At 32.3% G+C, this 18,459-nt stretch overlaps 1 protein-coding gene and 1 long non-coding RNA gene across 14 annotated transcripts in view; one reads left to right on the forward strand and one right to left on the reverse strand.

The window, feature by feature from the left end:
- The window catches only part of LOC106870672 (beta-1,3-galactosyltransferase 5), a 266,266-nt gene that overhangs the window by 158,878 nt on the left and 88,929 nt on the right, over positions 1 to 18,459 (reverse strand). The gene's annotated exons all lie outside the window — the stretch shown is intronic.
- LOC128251597 (uncharacterized) overlaps positions 1 to 18,459 on the forward strand; it is a 181,621-nt gene that overhangs the window by 44,994 nt on the left and 118,168 nt on the right. For all 6 annotated transcript variants that reach the window (XR_016240987.1, XR_016240989.1, XR_008267208.2 and 3 more), the window contains one exon: positions 1,610 to 1,773. This is a non-coding gene — a long non-coding RNA (uncharacterized LOC128251597). The remainder of the gene's footprint in view (positions 1 to 1,609; positions 1,774 to 18,459) is intronic.

An 18,459-nucleotide genomic window follows, 5' to 3' on the forward strand; every position in this document is an offset into this window, starting at 1 on the left:
AAGTTAAAGTATAGTTAAGACAAAAGAATACAAAAGAGACAAAACATGTTAAATTGTAATTTAATCAAATTTGATTTGGGGCTGTTTTAATGAAGTGAAGGGCTAAACAATGTGAACCACTTGGTTACTGAATTTAAAGAATATTGAGATTGATTCAGTTAAAAACGTATTCTAAGACTTCTTGACAGAGACATTTAACAAATATAGAATTAAATGTTTTATTTTTGTAGAAATTGCATAAGAATATACATACTACAGCGACTGCCACAGTAGCAATAGTAGTAGTAGCCTCTAAATATTAGCATCAATGCAGCAACTAATGCTTTAATGGTACAAAATGTTAGATATATTGTGAAATATGTCATTTTGACTTGCGTGGAGAGGAAATCGAATGCGATACGATTGAATTTTATATATCTGTTAAGGAAATACTGCTCAAATATAAACTAGAATTCAGCTACATTTTCAAGAAAAAATCGGCTTTTCACGGAGCAACAAACTAGACGCTACGTCTGCTTAGATAGTTTCAGCTATTTTAATGACGTTGTTAAATTAAAATAATGTATAAACTTGAACACATACAGAATATGTACCTAATATACACATTAACTATAACTAATTTTCCAAATTTCATGTCATATATTTGACACAATTAGAATATTCTTTGTGAACGATTACTGCTGCATGTGATTTCTTTTATCAAAATCTAAGGAGTTATAATGATGAAACTGATGAAAATTCGCATCACTAGATTTACAACCGGTGAAGTCACTTTGCTTATCAAAAATGTGAAATATTATAAGCTTAACACTTTTCAACTGTGAAGTTGGTTCTGTAACTTATGAAGTCTCTTATAATAGTGACATAGAATATAACAAGGACTGGGTATACTGAAACGATAACTAATAATTCAATATATATCAAGTGTCAACATATTTCACAGTACTTTATTGTCGGTTAGAGTAGTCAGGTCGACTGTCTCATCTTATAAAGTGAATATGACCAGCAGTTAGGAGAATTAACATATGAGTATGGTAGTATAAAAGATTGTGTGTGATGGCATATAGAAAGATACACACACACGCACACACACACACACACACACACATACACACACGCACACACACACATACACACACACACACACACACACACACACATATATATATATATATATATATATATATATATATATATATATATATAGAGAGAGAGAGAGGGAGATAGGTAAACAGATATGAACACACCCATGCACACATATACATATAAACATGCATTTATGTTTTTATGTATGTAATGATGTGCGCCTGTGTATGCATTTAACACACGCCTTTAAAGACAAATATCAGAAAACTGAAGCGATTTATGATAAATTACACTGAATGAAACACAATTATGTTTTTAAAAGAATCCGAACAAGTAAAAAAAAATACTTGAAAATGTATAGAAATTTAAATGCTTTTTTGTAAAGAGCTTGCTATTAAATTATTTCTCAAAGAGGAATGTATTGTATTAAGCATTAAGTATTCATATTCTGTTCGGAAGTATTTCATGTTAATATAATACTGTAAGCCTTTTTGTAATGATTCATATTCTTTTTCACTTTCAGTGGAGATTGCATCAAAAACATTAACAAGAATTCCCATCGGCGATTTAAGCATTTTTCTTCCACTACAAATTCCACATTATGTATTTTTATTAGATCAAATGCAGCCAAGTATGAGCGAGATTGCTGAAAAAATCTTAATTACTTCACAGAGTAATTCTTAGAAGGTAACAGCGCATTTGTTATATTTAAATTCTATATTGTTTTTACTCTGCAACATTATATCCTTGAATTGAAAATTTCTCGGTTTCATTTTCAGACAGAAATGACTTTGAATAGAGGCAACCAATACAAAGTAAAGAGTGCAGGGAACGTTGGAGACAATTATTAGTATGACTTTGAGCATTTTTGACGCAGTACAAATATGTAGGTGTAGTTAAAAAGAAGGAATACATATCAGCTTTTAATGTAAATTCTGACTGATGCTTAGATTAGCTATAGTATTATTGATACATGTTTTACAGAGTGATTATTATATATCTTATGATAACATATGCTAAATGGTTAATAAATCTTATTCTAAGTCAATGGTGAATGCCTTCTTCTGCAAAACATGTACAGTAATCCCTCGATTATCGCGGGTGTTATGTTCCAAAACCTCCCACAAAAATAATTAAGATATAAAAAATTATAAATACCTATCGACCGCAGAAACCTATGAAATACTGCAGAAATTTGCGGCGAGATGGCGGAAACGTTAGCACGTCGGGCGAAATGCTTAGCGGTACTTCGTCTGCCGCTACGTTCTGAGTTCAAATTCCGCCGAGGTAGACTTTGCCTTTCCTCCTTTTAGGGTAGATTAAATAAGTACCAGTTATGCACTGGGGTCTATATAATCGACTTCATTCCTTTGTCTGTCCTTGTTTGTCCCCTCTGTGTCTAGCCTCTTGTGGGCAGTAAATAAATAAGAAATTTGCGATATAAACTTACAGATATTAGTCAGCAAATTCCACGATGTACTGTGTGTGCAATAGCTGAACGGTGATGTACTGAATGCAGGATAGGTGAACCGCGATACGGCAAGGGATTAATGTATAATTTAAAAAATCAACATAAATATAGAAGTACGATTGCCGTAAGGTGTATAAAATATATATTTTGGAAACAGTCCGTTTTCAGGTTCATATTGATTGCAGAATGACTGCTATACTCTGATTCTCGCATACAGAAAGCATGAAATTATTTTGCATTCTCATTATTTCGCTACACTCATATTTACAGTGAAGAAATTCGGAGCGAAACGGTAGATAAGGCCTTCGCCATTCGATTACATAGTACTCACATCCCGGATACGTATGTATGTATATATATATATATATATATATATATATATATATATATATATATATATATATATATATATATATATATATATATATATATTATAATTGTAAATAAATGAGACTATGGGAGTTCAGGCGCCTACAATGCTGCAAATATCGGCTAAATATATAATATAAGTTGACATATATATACGTAGACATATATATTTAAAAGAAAAAGTGTTGAAAAAAAAAAACACATATACTGAGATGCAATTCGAAAAAGTCCGCCTCTTACATACATATATAGGGATAAACAATCTTCTATGTACTATGCTGAATACATGAAGTGTTCGTCTGGTATGTTTATTTTTTTGTTTATTTTTATGTGTCTTGACCATACTATACTGTTGAGTAAAATGTGCATGTTACTGCAATAATTACGAAATCATGATTATAGTTTAGTCTGTTTTTTAGGGGGCTAACTTTGAGAGTTGCATTTCCTCGCGTTCGGTAAAAATGTGTTTATTATGTTAGTTTGACCTTAGAGTCCCTCTTAGCGTGAGACATTCATGTATAGTAATGCCCTTACATAAATAAATATATTCTAGGGAATAAATGATGGATTTTCTCCTTATGAGCTTTTTTTTCACGCTAGCTACTTCATAAATTCTTATAAAAAACTTTATCCTATTATTGAATTTTATATATATATATATATATATATATTTATATATATGCAAATATATATAGATGATTTCGAACGCAGAGTGGCCGTTAGAGTACCAAAAATGCTGGGTAACTTAGCCGTACATGACACCTACATTGCTAGACATAACAGTTAAAATGCTCTAATGCTGTGTACGATACGCATTTTGTCCCTTCTAATAAAAATGAAGAAAACAAATACTTGATTGCCTACATATATGTATATGTGTGTCTGTGTGTGTTTGTTTGTGTGATCAATCAACAATAAGCAATTGCTTTTTATGGACAGATTATAGATTATTTGGCTCGGTTGCGAGGCAATTGGCTTTCGTCCAAAAATATTTCAGATTTACAAAGAAATTGCATGCTAATATTACAAGCATGAAATGAAAATCTGAATGGTAGTGCGAAGCTAACTTTTTTTTTTATTTTTCGTCAATGTGTGAGGTATCTTGTCAGCAATATGTGTGCATGAATGTTTACGTATGAACGTATATATGAATGCGTATGTGTGTGTTTGTTGATCTTTATGCGTGAAACTCTGTATATTATTTGAACTCTTTCCATAAGGACGGAAATGTTTTATTTATTGAAAGGAATACATATCCTTGCTTAAAGTGGGATAACAAAAATATTTATTTCTACATATTGAGCTCTAGATATTCATGCATGTTATTGCGGATATTCTTTAAGACTGGAAACCTTAGATTTTCGTGATTCTCACGTAGACATGATAATTAAGTCCTACAACAAATATAAATATAAATTTCTATTCATATTTGCAGAGCAGCTGTCCTCGGTGGCTATCACACAATCCTGCTATTTTGAAATACGCAATATCATCAAGTGAACAATGCTGTAGCGTATGTTGTGACGGGTTTATGTTAACGTAAATTTTTGTTTAAAAATGTATTCCGTAACCAGGTCAGGGCTAGTTCTCTCGTTACGGTAATCCTTCGACTATCGCTGCTGTTACGTTCCAAAACACCGCGTGATAGGTGAAATTCTTCGCTGTAGAAACAGCAGTATACTGTATATTATTTTTTTTATTTGTATAATTTGTATATATTTATTTTATTACAAATGCAAAATAACACCACGGAGGAATCGACGTAAGCCTAAGTAATAAATCGTGATAGGTGAACCGTGATATGGCGAGGGATTACTGTGTTGATATATTTTGAAGGCTAAATATTCAGGTCCCTGCCTGGAATCGACCTCGGAATCTTGGAGTTAGTAGCTCGCGCTCTTAACCAATAATAATAATAATAATAATAGCATCAAAATTTACCTCAGGAATGAGAACACAGGTTCAAAATTTTCCCAAAAGACCTGATGAATGTTGGAGGGTATAGCAGCCGAAACGTTGTGTTAACAACAAACAAGATGAGGACAAATGTAAATAATGTAAATAATATACAAAATTCCTCATCTCTTAAATATAGAACTGCATTGTCGTTTTGGTTTGTCATTTCACAGAAGTTTTAAATAGTATTTTCATCGATTATAGAGGCAGATTATCTGCTACTAAGGAATTAGCGCTCATATTGCTGTATAGTACTCGCTGACATAGAGTTGCAAGTTGGATTGAAGCATTACTTAGATTCAATTTATCGTTAGTACAGTTTGACAACGTTATTGTCCGTAATTATGAAATTAGTCACAGAAATTTTTAAAAAAATTTATTTTATGGCTTTGTAGCTAGATAATACTTTCTTTCCTTTAACCCTCCAACGCGCAGTATAGGCCACTTATAATTGAATTCCATGTCGCATAATTTTTCGCTTCTGTACTTATACTCTGCCATGAATGTCCCCCTTTCTCTAGTTCCTTTCGTGTTGATCTACGCCACGAGTTCTTAGGCCTACCCCTCTTTCTACATCCATCCGGATTCTACTGTAAAGCAGTTTTCGCTACATTTGGTGTGTATTTTCTAGTTGTGCTTCCAATCCACTTCCACTTTTTCTTAAGTATTTGCACCCTAATCGAAACTTGATTATGTTGCCACAATATTCCCGCAGAATCACTCGAGTGATTGAGTTGGAAATGGTTGGACAATCTATGGCGTATTTATTCTTTACAGATAGAGGATATGCTTCAGCTTATTGCATCATAGATATTAATATGTCCAATGGTTGTATAGTCCTCCATTACAGCGAAAAACATTATAAAATGTTCCTATCCGTATTGTTCAAGCATAAGATCAGAAATGCATCGAATTCTTATATAGAAATTAACTTCAGATATATTTCCAAAGTAATAGCAGAGAGGTATAGATGTGAACTTAACAAAAATTGTATGTTTTGAACTGAAGTGGATACAACAATGAAAATTATAATTGATTATTTTTAAAAAAAAGCACTATTTCAGGAGAGGATTTGTTTTTTTCGCCTAAACCTGGAGTTCCTATAAAAAAAATTTATTTAATTCGGATAATGCGATTCTGAAAAGAATATGCTTCTATTTAAAAAAGAAATTGCCTGAGTAGGTGCAGATAAATATCTGCAAACAGTAATCGAAAGTAAATTGATTGCACAATTCACGGAAAGATAAAATTGTACTTAAATATGGGCGAATTAAGATTAGTGCATGAGCAGGGCCTTGCGTTATCCAAACAATTGAAAACAGATGACTGAGGAAATTTCATTATACAAAAAGAAAACAAAAAATGTAATCACTCTTTTTATAAACAAGATGATCTCATCAAATAAATGTTAATGCACATTTAAAGGAAAATAGAAAGAAAAGTTGTTATGTAAACAAAGAATAATGATACAAATACGCTATAAAATATCGTATATTATTCAGGAGAAATATCTTATTGGTACAGAGTCGTCCCAAAAAATGTGTACGGTATATCTGTTACGTTTGAGAAGCACAATGTTGTAAGAATAAATACATTTAAAGGTTTTTATCCTGCATGACAAAAACACCCCACACACTTATTTATAAGCTTACGTGTCGAACGTATGCATACAGGTATGTATATTATGTTATATTATACCATATTATATTGTATTTTATTATATTATATTATATTATATATATATATATATATAGGCGTAGGAGTGGCTGTGTGGTAAGTAGCTTGCTTACCAACCACATGGTCCCGGGTTCAGTCCCACTGCGTGGCATCTTGGGCAGGTGTCTTCTACTATAGCCTCGGGCCGACCAATGCCTTGTGAGTGGATTTGGTAGACGCAAACTGAAAGAGGCCTGTCGTATATATGTATATATATATATATGTATGTGTGTATGTGTTTGTATGTCTGTGTTTGTCCCCCCAACATCGCTTGACAACCGATGCTGGTGTGTTTATGTCTCTGTAACTTAGCGGTTCGGCAAAATAGACCGAAAGAATAAGTACTAGGCTTCCAAAGAATAAGTCCTGGGTCGATTTGCTCGACTAAAGGCGGTGCTCCAGCATGGCCACAGTCAAAAGACTGAAACAAGTAAAAGAGTAAAAGAGTAAGAGTATATATATATATATATATATATATATATATATATAAATATATAATAGTTAAAGAGGACAACAAATGTTAGGGCAAGGTAAACATCTCAAGTCATAAACATTATTATTGGGAAAAAGATTCAAAGACTTACAGCTGTTTCTAGAATATGCCAGAGTATGGGGTATTCCGTCATCGGAGACACATAGGGAAAATAGTAAAGGTATAGATTAATGAAATGAAGACCTAGAGGACAGGGGTAATGGAATAGGGAGATGAAGATTAGACAAAAGAAGCTTGGAAGTTCCCAGTTCAACTTTCCTATCTCGTAGAAATAAGTCCATAAGAAGGCAGCAAGCTGGCAGAAACGAGCGAAATGCTTAGAGGTATTTCTTCTGTCTTCACGTTCTGAGTCAAAATTCTGACGAGGTCGACTTTGCCTTTCATCCTCTCATGGTCGATAAATTAAGTACCAGTTGCGTACTTGGGCCAATCTAATCGACTGGCCCCCTGCTCTAAAACTTCGGGCCTTGTGTGTAGAGGAGAAAAGAAATAAGTCCATAAGCCCTTAGGCGCTATCCTGCGTAAATTCATTTAGGTTAAAGTCCTGATAGTGTATATATATATATATATATATGCATAAGTGTGAGTGTGTGTGTGTGTATATAAAGTTCGTTGATATAGATATCACTACTATAGATTATACATTTTGATATTGTCCTCAAAGCCAGAATAATAATTGTCACTATCTTCCCCATTTGGGGCTGTCTCGTATTCATGAGAAGTGTATGCATCTATTTTTCTCCTTTCTATTCGCGGTCAAATGGGTATGCAACAGAAATTAAAGAGCGCCTGTGGTTTATTATCTTTTTTAATAATTACAAAAGAGGCGGCCTGGCAGAATCTTTAGAACGCGGCACAAAATCCTTAGCGTTATTTCGTCAGTCTTTAATATTTCACTTCGAATTTGTCTTCATCCTTTCGGGGCATCGACTAGCCTCTCCCAACATAACCTCAAGCCTTCTACCCATCGTAGAAAGTATTCTTACAAAGCTGACAGAATTGTTAGCATGCCAGGCGAAATGGTTTGAGACAATTCATCTCTCCGTATGCTCTAAGTTCAAATTCCGCCGAGGTCGACTTTGCATTTTATCCTTTCGAGTCGTTCAATTAAGTACCGGTCAAACATTTAGGTTGATATAATCGACTAAACCCCTCTTCTAAAATTTCTCCTTTCATATTTACTTCCATTTCTTGTCTTATTATTATTATTATTATTATTATTATTATTATTATTATTATTATTATTATTGTTGCTGTTGTTGATGTTGTTGTTGTTGTTGTTGATGATGATGTTGTTGTTGTTGTTGTTGTTGTTGTTGTTGTTGTTGTTGTTGTTGTCATTGTTATTATTATTACTATGTATAATAGCTATCGGAGTCGATAAAATAATTATCAGTAATCGGCTCACCCTTACGCCCTGAAATTGTCATTATTATTATTATTATTATTATTATTATTATTATTATTATTATTATTATTATTATTATTATTATTGTTGTTGTTGTTGATGTTGTTGATGTTGTTGTTGTTGTTGTTGTTGTTGTCATTGTTATTATTATTACTATGTATAATAGCTAAAACAAATAAAATGTCTTCAATGCCATTATGCATATAGCATAATTATTCTCAATCACGTTGAATTACCACTCATTCCATCCTATCCATACAGGAGATATGTGGGTGTGTGAATGTGTATGTTTTGTCAGAGTGTCGGTGCATTTGCGTATATATGTAATATATGTGTGTGTGTATGTGTGTGTGTGTGTGTGTGTGTGAGTGTGGTTGTGTGTGTGTGTGTGTGTGTTCTCGAACTTGCTCACATGAATGAGCGAGTGCGCATGATCTATGCGGCACCATTATTCTTTGTAGCAATTCTGGAATCTTGCTATTTTTGCGCTACAAAGTCAGAAAAATCTCCAAGTAAGCATTCTGGTTGTCATGTAGAATTATACCTCTTCAATGAATGAACCAAATCCTTCGTGCAATTTTTACGAAATACAAGGCATTTGGCAACATACCCATAATAACAAAAGTATTATTGTGAAAGATCTCTACAATTCTTCTTTTCCGTCTACTTCTCCGGCTAATTCTTATTGTTCCTCTTCTTGGTATTCTTATTTCTGCTATTATTATTTTTCTTCGTATGGTTATGTATATTGTTCTTTTTTTCTTTCCTTTAGCTACTAAGAGAACAATAATATTCAGAACATATGCATGAATTTATGAGGAAAAAATGGCATGTAAAACTATTTATAAAGCGTACAGCTACACAATTATAGCTTGTGGTCTCGTATTGATCTATTTTCTTCGAATAAACAATATGCTTCTAACTTTATTAACAGGATTTCTTTTAAGAAAGCTGTTTTTACGCAGAGAAATATTGAAATAATTCACATATGCGTATATAGATCCTTGTCTAGGAATGTATTTATGTGTTTATGTGTATATGCAGAGAGAGTTAAGGAGAAGGATCGTCATGTCACTCCGTCGTTTACGACGACGATGACCGTTTCTCGTGAAAGTAACGCGTAAGTGGCTGAGCACTCCACAGACAGGTGCACCTTTAACGTTGTTCTCGGGAAGATTCTGCGTGGCACAGTGTGTGACAAGGCTGGCCCTTTTCAAATACAGGTACAACGGAAACAAGAAGAAGGAGTGAGAGAAAGTTGTGGTGAAAGAGTACAGGAGGGTTCACCACAGCATCCTGCCGCAGCCTGGTGGTGCTTTAAGTGTTTTAGCTCAATAAACACTAACAACGCCCGGTCTTCGGAATCGAAACCGCAATCCCATGACCACTGGACCATTGCGCCCCCACAGGGTAGAAGGATAACACATACGGATACGTGTGAGTGTCTTTGTGCATTTAATCAAGATATAAATACATATGCACACATACAAACACGGACACACGCCCGCACAAAGACAAAAATTGTCATAGTTACGCTTAAAAATATCTCCGCATATAAAGTGAAGACATAACTCTGCAAACATCGCTTTAATATGTATTAATCTAAATACCTGGAACTTCACAGTGCCACCGAAATCACTATCACTGTGTTTGATATATATGCGTAGAGATACAGACTCAAAATGGTATACAGAGACACATATAGTTTTATATATACAGCCGTACACATCTATAACAGATATGTGTATTTGCTTATGTATATAAGCATGCGTGCTTCTGCGTGTGTGCGAAAGTAATGATATAAATTGATATCCAAAATACAAATCATTAACAGCGGTTTATGCACATGAATCGTTGGTCGTGGCTCAAGAATGCACGATAGAATTTATGCCTTTAAATATTTTCCAAAATTGCTGATGCCGTCAGTAAAATCTGTGTCAATAGTATTTGATCGGGCAAATGGCAAGTGAAAATATTCAATATTATGCTTACGTGCTATAACTGTCAATTACTTATATAAAATATATTTGTCATTTTATTTATATTTTTATATAAATATCTATATATCTACATTTACGTTTATATCATGCGTAGGATTATATCTCTATGTTAGTTATATTATGTATTATATTATGTTAGATAGTATTATTTCTGTGCATGAATCTTTGTATGTATGAAATTGTTATATTCCTGGGCATCAAGATTCTGACCGTTGTGATATATATTTTCGTTTATACATAAATATACATACATGTGTGTGTACAAATGTATGTCCATTCTTTTCGCTCTCGGGGGCTTATATGCTCCATTATTAGACTATTTTTCTTAATCATTGCACGGTGATCACTATATGATTTAGGCTTATATAAATAACATTGTTATTATTTACAGATTTACAGGATTGCAAAACCCAGCGCATATAAGAAAACCATTCGCAACGAAAGCATATATATATATATATATATATGTGTGTGTATATGTATATGTATATATCACACTGTGAGGAAATGTATATAATTAATTATAGAGCGCATATTTACTTGAGCGTACAAACGGAATGAAATAGGACAAGGTGGATAATCTTTGATATCATGTACTTGTTTTTATATTTGGACAAGAATGAACATAGAAGTAAATTTAACAAACCATGTGCACGGATACACTTAAGCACAAACATGCGTACATACTTAAAAACGTCGCCAACCGACACAATCACAGATAACATACGCATACAAATAAAATCATCTTTAAATATACTATTTTATTTCCCTCAGATCATTGGTTGTTGCCAACGATAAGAGTATTTCATCCTTGTATACGATATTCATGGAAGTAGTAGCGGGTGCCTGGATTTGATCAATGTTACCCTGAATCCAGAATTCTTCGTGGTTAATCAATATACTTATATCTGTAGCTTATTAACGGCAAAAAGCATATTCAGTAGCCGTTTAGCACTTTCTTTATTCAGGTGTAACTATTTTTGTAAGATGTGTCAACGATGAAACATGTGATTAAAATTGATATGGTCTTCTTGTATTTAATGTTTATATTATTTGTACTCTTTAATTTCTTAGGTACGTTTGAAACCGTTTCATGAACACGGAACTTCTTGAGGCTATCTACATTAATTGTAACTTACTTTTGTCACACTTGCTGAAGTAGTATATGAAATTGTAAAGTAAAACTTTTTATAAGGAATCATTGTCAAGTTTCCTATTTCCAAAGGTAATTTATTTTAAATCTTCTGCTCTGTAAAAGCGATAATGCATTACAAAAAGTGCTTACACTCGATTCTCCACAATAGAGAGATTTTCTAATTAAAATAAATCTTATTCACTTCTTAATGATTACTCTTTATTTACTTAGTCTTTTCAAGTGATAATTGGTGCTGTTTCCTCACCTTAATTCAGCTCTAACAGAGTAGAAAATTCACTAAAAGCCACCACCATTTTATCCTAGATTGAAACACAAGGTTTTCAGAACCACATAACTTTGTGTCATTTTTTAAAAATAAAAATAAAAATAAAATATGGCCAAGCGACCGTATTCCAGGTCTTTCATTTCAGATTTTAGATGCTATACACCGTTATGTGTCTACTTCATATACTTTCATGGATCCTGGATACTGGTCTTTTTAATATTGCTTTAGGTTTATATGCATCGTTACATATCTGCTTCTCCAACCTTAACAAAGCCAGTACATCGGTGCCCTTTCAGCAATTGTTTATCGGCAGGTCTAATGTAATTGTGCACTCATATAAACTAATAATCTACGGGATTCCAAATGCGAGTTGCTGGCTTGTCCTAAAGGGCGTTTTTCCCCATTTTAATGTATCTTCATCTAATTTCAGGATATTTACTTTGGTGATTCAGGTAAATTCACTTTCCACATAAATGGTCTCCCTTAGTAGTGTAAACTTGTGTTTTATTAGTTTGCCCGTACGTGTTTATTTAACTGCTTTCTAGTGAATATATTTGTTCACAATATGAGCAGTAATCGAAGTTTCAGAAATAATGCGTCCTAACATCTGCATCACTGCACAATAGAGAAAATGCTTAACATCAAGCCTGGTAGTTAATTACTTGCGGGACGAAAATATATTAGGCAGATTGCATTTTTGTTGATACTGCCTCCAAACACTCTACCTTACGTTACCTGGGATGAAGTTTGAAAATCCCTGGAGCGAGAGTGATATTCATGACTGGAAGACATGCAGTGGCCATTTCTAGAGGGCGATTGTGACTCGTCTGTTTGTCAGTAATTCTGCATTTTGTTTAAATAGCCATTGCATTAAAATGTTTAAACTTGTATTTTCCTACGGGGTTGGGTAACCGAAAAACTAAACGCTCTTGATCAGTTACGTGCGGGACGCCTGGCTTTAAACCAGATATAGTTTCTCTCTCTTCGTGAACATGAACGACAAGACAAAATCAGTAAATTATTTTCCCAACTACTGACATTGAAAGTACAGTTCTATGACAATTAAAGTTAAGATTGTTGACTGAAATTCGCATATTAGTGTTCCAGGTTAATTACAACGGAAAGTGATCCAAGAATGTCATTTAAAATTGTGTAGCATCTTTCTAATGTCGTCCTCAAATTCGACTTTCTTGATAACAAATGTCATTTGTAATTTGATATCATCTTACATAACTTAATTTTTCTTTAGTTAAAGATATAGAGCCAAACGTAATATAGGCAACTATTTTCAAGTAACATGAACCAGACCAGCGAAAACCACTCAATTAGCGTCCGAATCACCTGTAGGAGAATAATCATTTGATATTTTGACAAAATTTCACATTACCACTTCGGAAAATACTTCTTCCGAGACATTTGTACATTATTTCCAGACAAATGCTGTTATCTTCATGAAACATGTCAATGTCGAAAATGTGTGAGTAAGATTCAGAATACAATTTTAAATGTTTAAAAATATATTCATTTTAAACACTTAATTCGATCACACTCTACGGAGATTTTCAATAAAATATATTCAAAAATTATGCGATAACTAGGATAATGAAGTATTGTGAATGTTATTGCATCATAATCAAGCTTCGATAAGATTCCGAAGCAATGGAATACAAAGGGATTATAACTCTGTTAGCACAGTTTCCTGATGGTTGATTCATTGATACGGAAATAACCTTGAATTTTGTGTAGATCTTTGTGATAATTTCTATGGAATGAGATCGTAGTCTACATTCACTGCTGTTTAAATATATATAATGTAGTTACAAATCATATATCACCACTTACAGCAAAATCATATCAAACATTAAAGTAATGTCCTACGTCTTTATGAGTTAAAATTAGTAAAGTAGTTATATATAACATTGACAAGTTTGTTTTTTTTTATAATTATAGCTCTTTGCTTATACGACGGGTGTCCGTGAAAGATACACTGAGCAAAAAAAGAAATACACTCAGGATGAACCTACGAAAGAATATTTACGTGATCATGATATGTTGTAAAGCCTTGAGAAAGGTGGCTGAAATTAAAAGCTGCCGTGCTTACACACACAAATATATATTGAAATAATGTTTACTATATAATTGAAACTGTGTTTGGATGGTCATAAATGAGGAAAATTTGATGATTAGTCAATTATTTTAAAACTGATATGAAACACGCTACCGATGTATATTTCTAAAATTTTCTTGTAGATTAATAAGGTATTCATTACAAAATTATCATTGATTCAGTGTAATATAACAATTATTTAGAAAATATATATAGGCAATCAACTCAATTTCGATGACTTCCATTGTGTTAGTTGACTCTAAGAAGATTCACAATACTTTACCCCTCAGAATTAGAATCTCTTTGCTTACAAGGAAGTAATGATATCATACATGGGATGCAAGCATGAATACATTCATTTCACCATCAAGCTCGAAATGTATAATGGTTTGGCTTTACATGATGTTTCTATTTCGCGGTGTCTCTCCCCAAATCTAACTTTGAATCAGAAACCGACGTAACTAAGCTTATTAATTAGATGCTAAATTGCGTAAGTTAACATTTGAAATCGACCTTGTAAAGCTAAAACAAAAGCTCTGGTATCAGTAAATGTCATGAACTAGTCTAATTTAATTGAGATATCAATCCTTTCTCAATGCACTTCCTTTTCAGGTTATAAGTGTGTGCGTGCGAATGTGTGTGTGTTTATACTTGTGTGTGTGTATGTGTGTGTTTGTGTGTGTGTGTGTGTTTGTGTGTGTTTGTGTGTATGTGTGTGTGTGTGTGTGTGTGTGTGTGTGTGTGTGTGTGTTGAATGAAATGGTAATGAGATTATTTCCATCTCGTTTTTTAAAGTTTTCATGTGTTTTGGTTTGGTTTGTTAGCAACTCCATTATAACTTCCATTATCAATGGAGATTATTAATTATTCTTTCGTCATTAACTACTAATAATGTAGTAAACAATAAAAAGAACAGAATGTATATATGCTGTAAAGAGGCAAAGTTATGTCTGTAAAATGTAGTATGTATACATACATATATATACTAATATATACTTTTGTTATTTACACCACCTGTCCTCGTCTGTTGTAATTTTTAGTATATTCTCCCATATATATATATATATATATATATATATATATATATATATATATATGCACAAATGGAGACGGAGAGATAGAAAGAGTAGAAGATGATACGGAGACTGACAGAAACGGAGAGTGATTGCTAGATGGAAAAATATCTATATGCGCGTATGCGTACATAAAAAATATTGAAGTTGATACATCTTTTTTTACTATTTCATTTAGCAACATTCACAGAATAGATAAAACACGTGTGCGTGTGTATGTGTGTGTATGTGTGTGTGTGTATATTTATGGATGTACGCGTATATTCAAGTATGCCACTATGTGTGTATATGTGTTTCTATGTAGTTATGCATATATGTATAGTTTTGCAAAGTATTTTCTGAAAGCCATTAAATAAATGTGAGAAAGTATGAGCTAAAACTATAATGGAACACATTAATACATCCATTAAATGTTTACATTCTCGATATTCTCACTCGTACAAAACACTATATTTTTATATAAGTGATTGGATATCATTTGGAGTCATATATAAACATGTCATATTTCAATGTGTGAACACCGAAAACATCTCTGAAATATCAGCTTCAGAAAACGACAATACAATGCGTTGTTGAGAGTAGCATTGTATTTCCAATATAAGAATATTTGAATTCATTGAATATTACTTATTCTGTTTAAATTTAAAATAAAATATACATTTGTTTCGAAACATTCTTGACGATTTTATTCTAAGCACACACAAAAGATCCCTAATCGTATATATATATATATATATATATATATATATATATATATATATATATATATATATATATATATATATATATATATATATATATATATATATATATATATATATATATATATATATATATATATATATATATATATATATATATATATATATACATATATATATATGTGTGTGTGTGTGTGTGTGCGTGCGTGTGTGTGTTGCTAGTCTCTTCCTAGAGTTAAATGGTAGTAACGTCGAACAGCCATATTGATGTGGTGACAAAACATTACTTCTCATTATAGCTACAACTTCAATCTCTTATTGAATTTTTCTAACTAGCTGCTTTACTTGTTTCATTGTCGCTTCGTTTTCTATATATTGCGAGGTGCAGCAAATTCTTACCATCTCTAGTTGGGTACAAATAGCCTGAAAGCTTTCGGTTTGGTGATTCCATCGTCTACTAAAAGGTATTAGGATTTCGCTCCCCTATTTGTAGTATATATCAGGTGGAGAGTGCACCGCTAACAAGCTGATGGAAGATCTGATTTAGGTTAAACGGTAGTAATTTCAAAAATTCATACTATGGGAAGAAGGCAAGAAATATTAATTCTCTGTATACTTACTACTTAAATCTCTTATTAGGATTTTCTAACTAGCTACTCTGCTTGTTATATATGTAGATGTATATGTAGATGTATATATATATGTATATATATATATATATATATATATATATATATATATATATATATATATATATATATATATATATATATATATATATATTTATATATATATATATATATATATATATATATATATATATATATATATATATATATATATATATATATATATATATATATATATATATATATATATATATATATATATATATATATATATATATATATATATATATATATATATATATATATATATAGGTAAATGATAGGCTTGCCTCAATCCTTCAGGGGTAGTCTGAAGCATCCAAGCAACCAGGGGATGTTTAAATCCGGATGTACTCCTGGAAATCACCTGTGCGGTTACCGTCTAGGTTAGAGGGCGTCCAGAGGCAGGTAATTTATTGTTTAAACCGTAGTTTATAATTATATTTATGTGGAGAATGGAGCAACAAATACAAGAAGAAGCAATTCTGTTGGGCTAGTTAGCCGTTGTTTTATTATGTGGAGGTTATGTAATGAGTCATTGTGGAGGTTGAGGTTATGTAATGACTCATTGTGGATGTTATGTAATAGTCATTTACGCACGTTTCAATCTTGCCAATGGTTTGGCAGATCTCTTCAGAACGTTGAGGAGTATGTTAAGAGTTCAAGGTGTGGGAGAAGCAACCCTGTACTAGCACCGCCGGTGCTATAAATATACAACGCATCCCTCAAGTATAAAATCGCGTGGATATGCATTTGATTAAAATCGGAATAATGAGCTTAAATAGCACCCATCCTACATTCCACTACAGGAAGACCAACACAACTTCAACTAAAACGTAAGGCTTTCTTTACCTATCGCTATTATTATACCACCATATAAATTAATATATCCACTAATCACTTCTCCTACATCTCTCACACCTTGAATTCTTAACATACTCCTCAACATTCTGAAGAGATCTGCCAAACCGTTGGCAAGATTGAAACGTGCGTAAATGACTATTACATAACATCCACAATGACTCATTACATAACCTCCACATAATAAGACAACGGCTAACTAACCCAATAGAATTACTTCTTCTTGTATTTGTTGCACGATTCTCCACATAAATATATATATATATATATATATATATATATATATATATGTATGTATGTATATATGTATGTATGTATACATTCAATGACGCATGTATAGACAGATAACAACCAGCCAGAACATAACCGGATGCCCATCGTTTCGAGACTTGAGTAAATTATGAACTAGATTTGAATTACAAATAAACATTACGATGCATATTACACAGAAAAAACATAGACAGTTTAATTATATATTACAATTTTGCATTTTCAACATCGCAAATATTGTATATTCTATAATTACACATTGAATATTGAATATATTTCTCTGTGTGTTTCTTGGTTAGTTATGCGAAATAATTCAAATATCAATATAAACCCAATAAACTAATGTGACAAAGAAATATTTGGAGTATTAGCATATATTTACAGTGAGCGTTATGTTCTTAATTTGGCTGTAGGTTATTCAATTAAATAAAGTTCTAATCAGAATTGTTTACCATTGGAAAAGAAAATGTGTAGTTAGAAATTTTAAATAGAAATTTAAAAATTAAAAAAACAAAATTAATTCCCGCTGATATATTTAGAAAACTAGAATTTAAATTTCAGCTTCCTGTTTCTGCTTTGATTTCAAATCTGATATCCTTGATATTATTCATAGCGTGTCAAATATTGGACATCAACTATTGCATTCCTAACAAAATATATATTTTTCCTTTATCCCACAACTTCGTGGTTTCAGGTTCAATACTATTGCACAGTGCTTTCAACAATTTTCTTCTACCATAACCATAGTTCAACATCATCTTTGTCAGTAAAATTTAGTTCAATCTACGTAAATTTACCTGTAGTAACTTTGCTTTGTCACCCTGTTTAACTGCTCTTTGGGTACTGTTATAAATATTTG

Source organism: Octopus bimaculoides, chromosome 1, assembly GCF_046866305.1.
Source record: "Octopus bimaculoides isolate indiv1 chromosome 1, ASM4686630v1, whole genome shotgun sequence".
Classification (NCBI taxonomy): domain Eukaryota; kingdom Metazoa; phylum Mollusca; class Cephalopoda; order Octopoda; family Octopodidae; genus Octopus; species Octopus bimaculoides.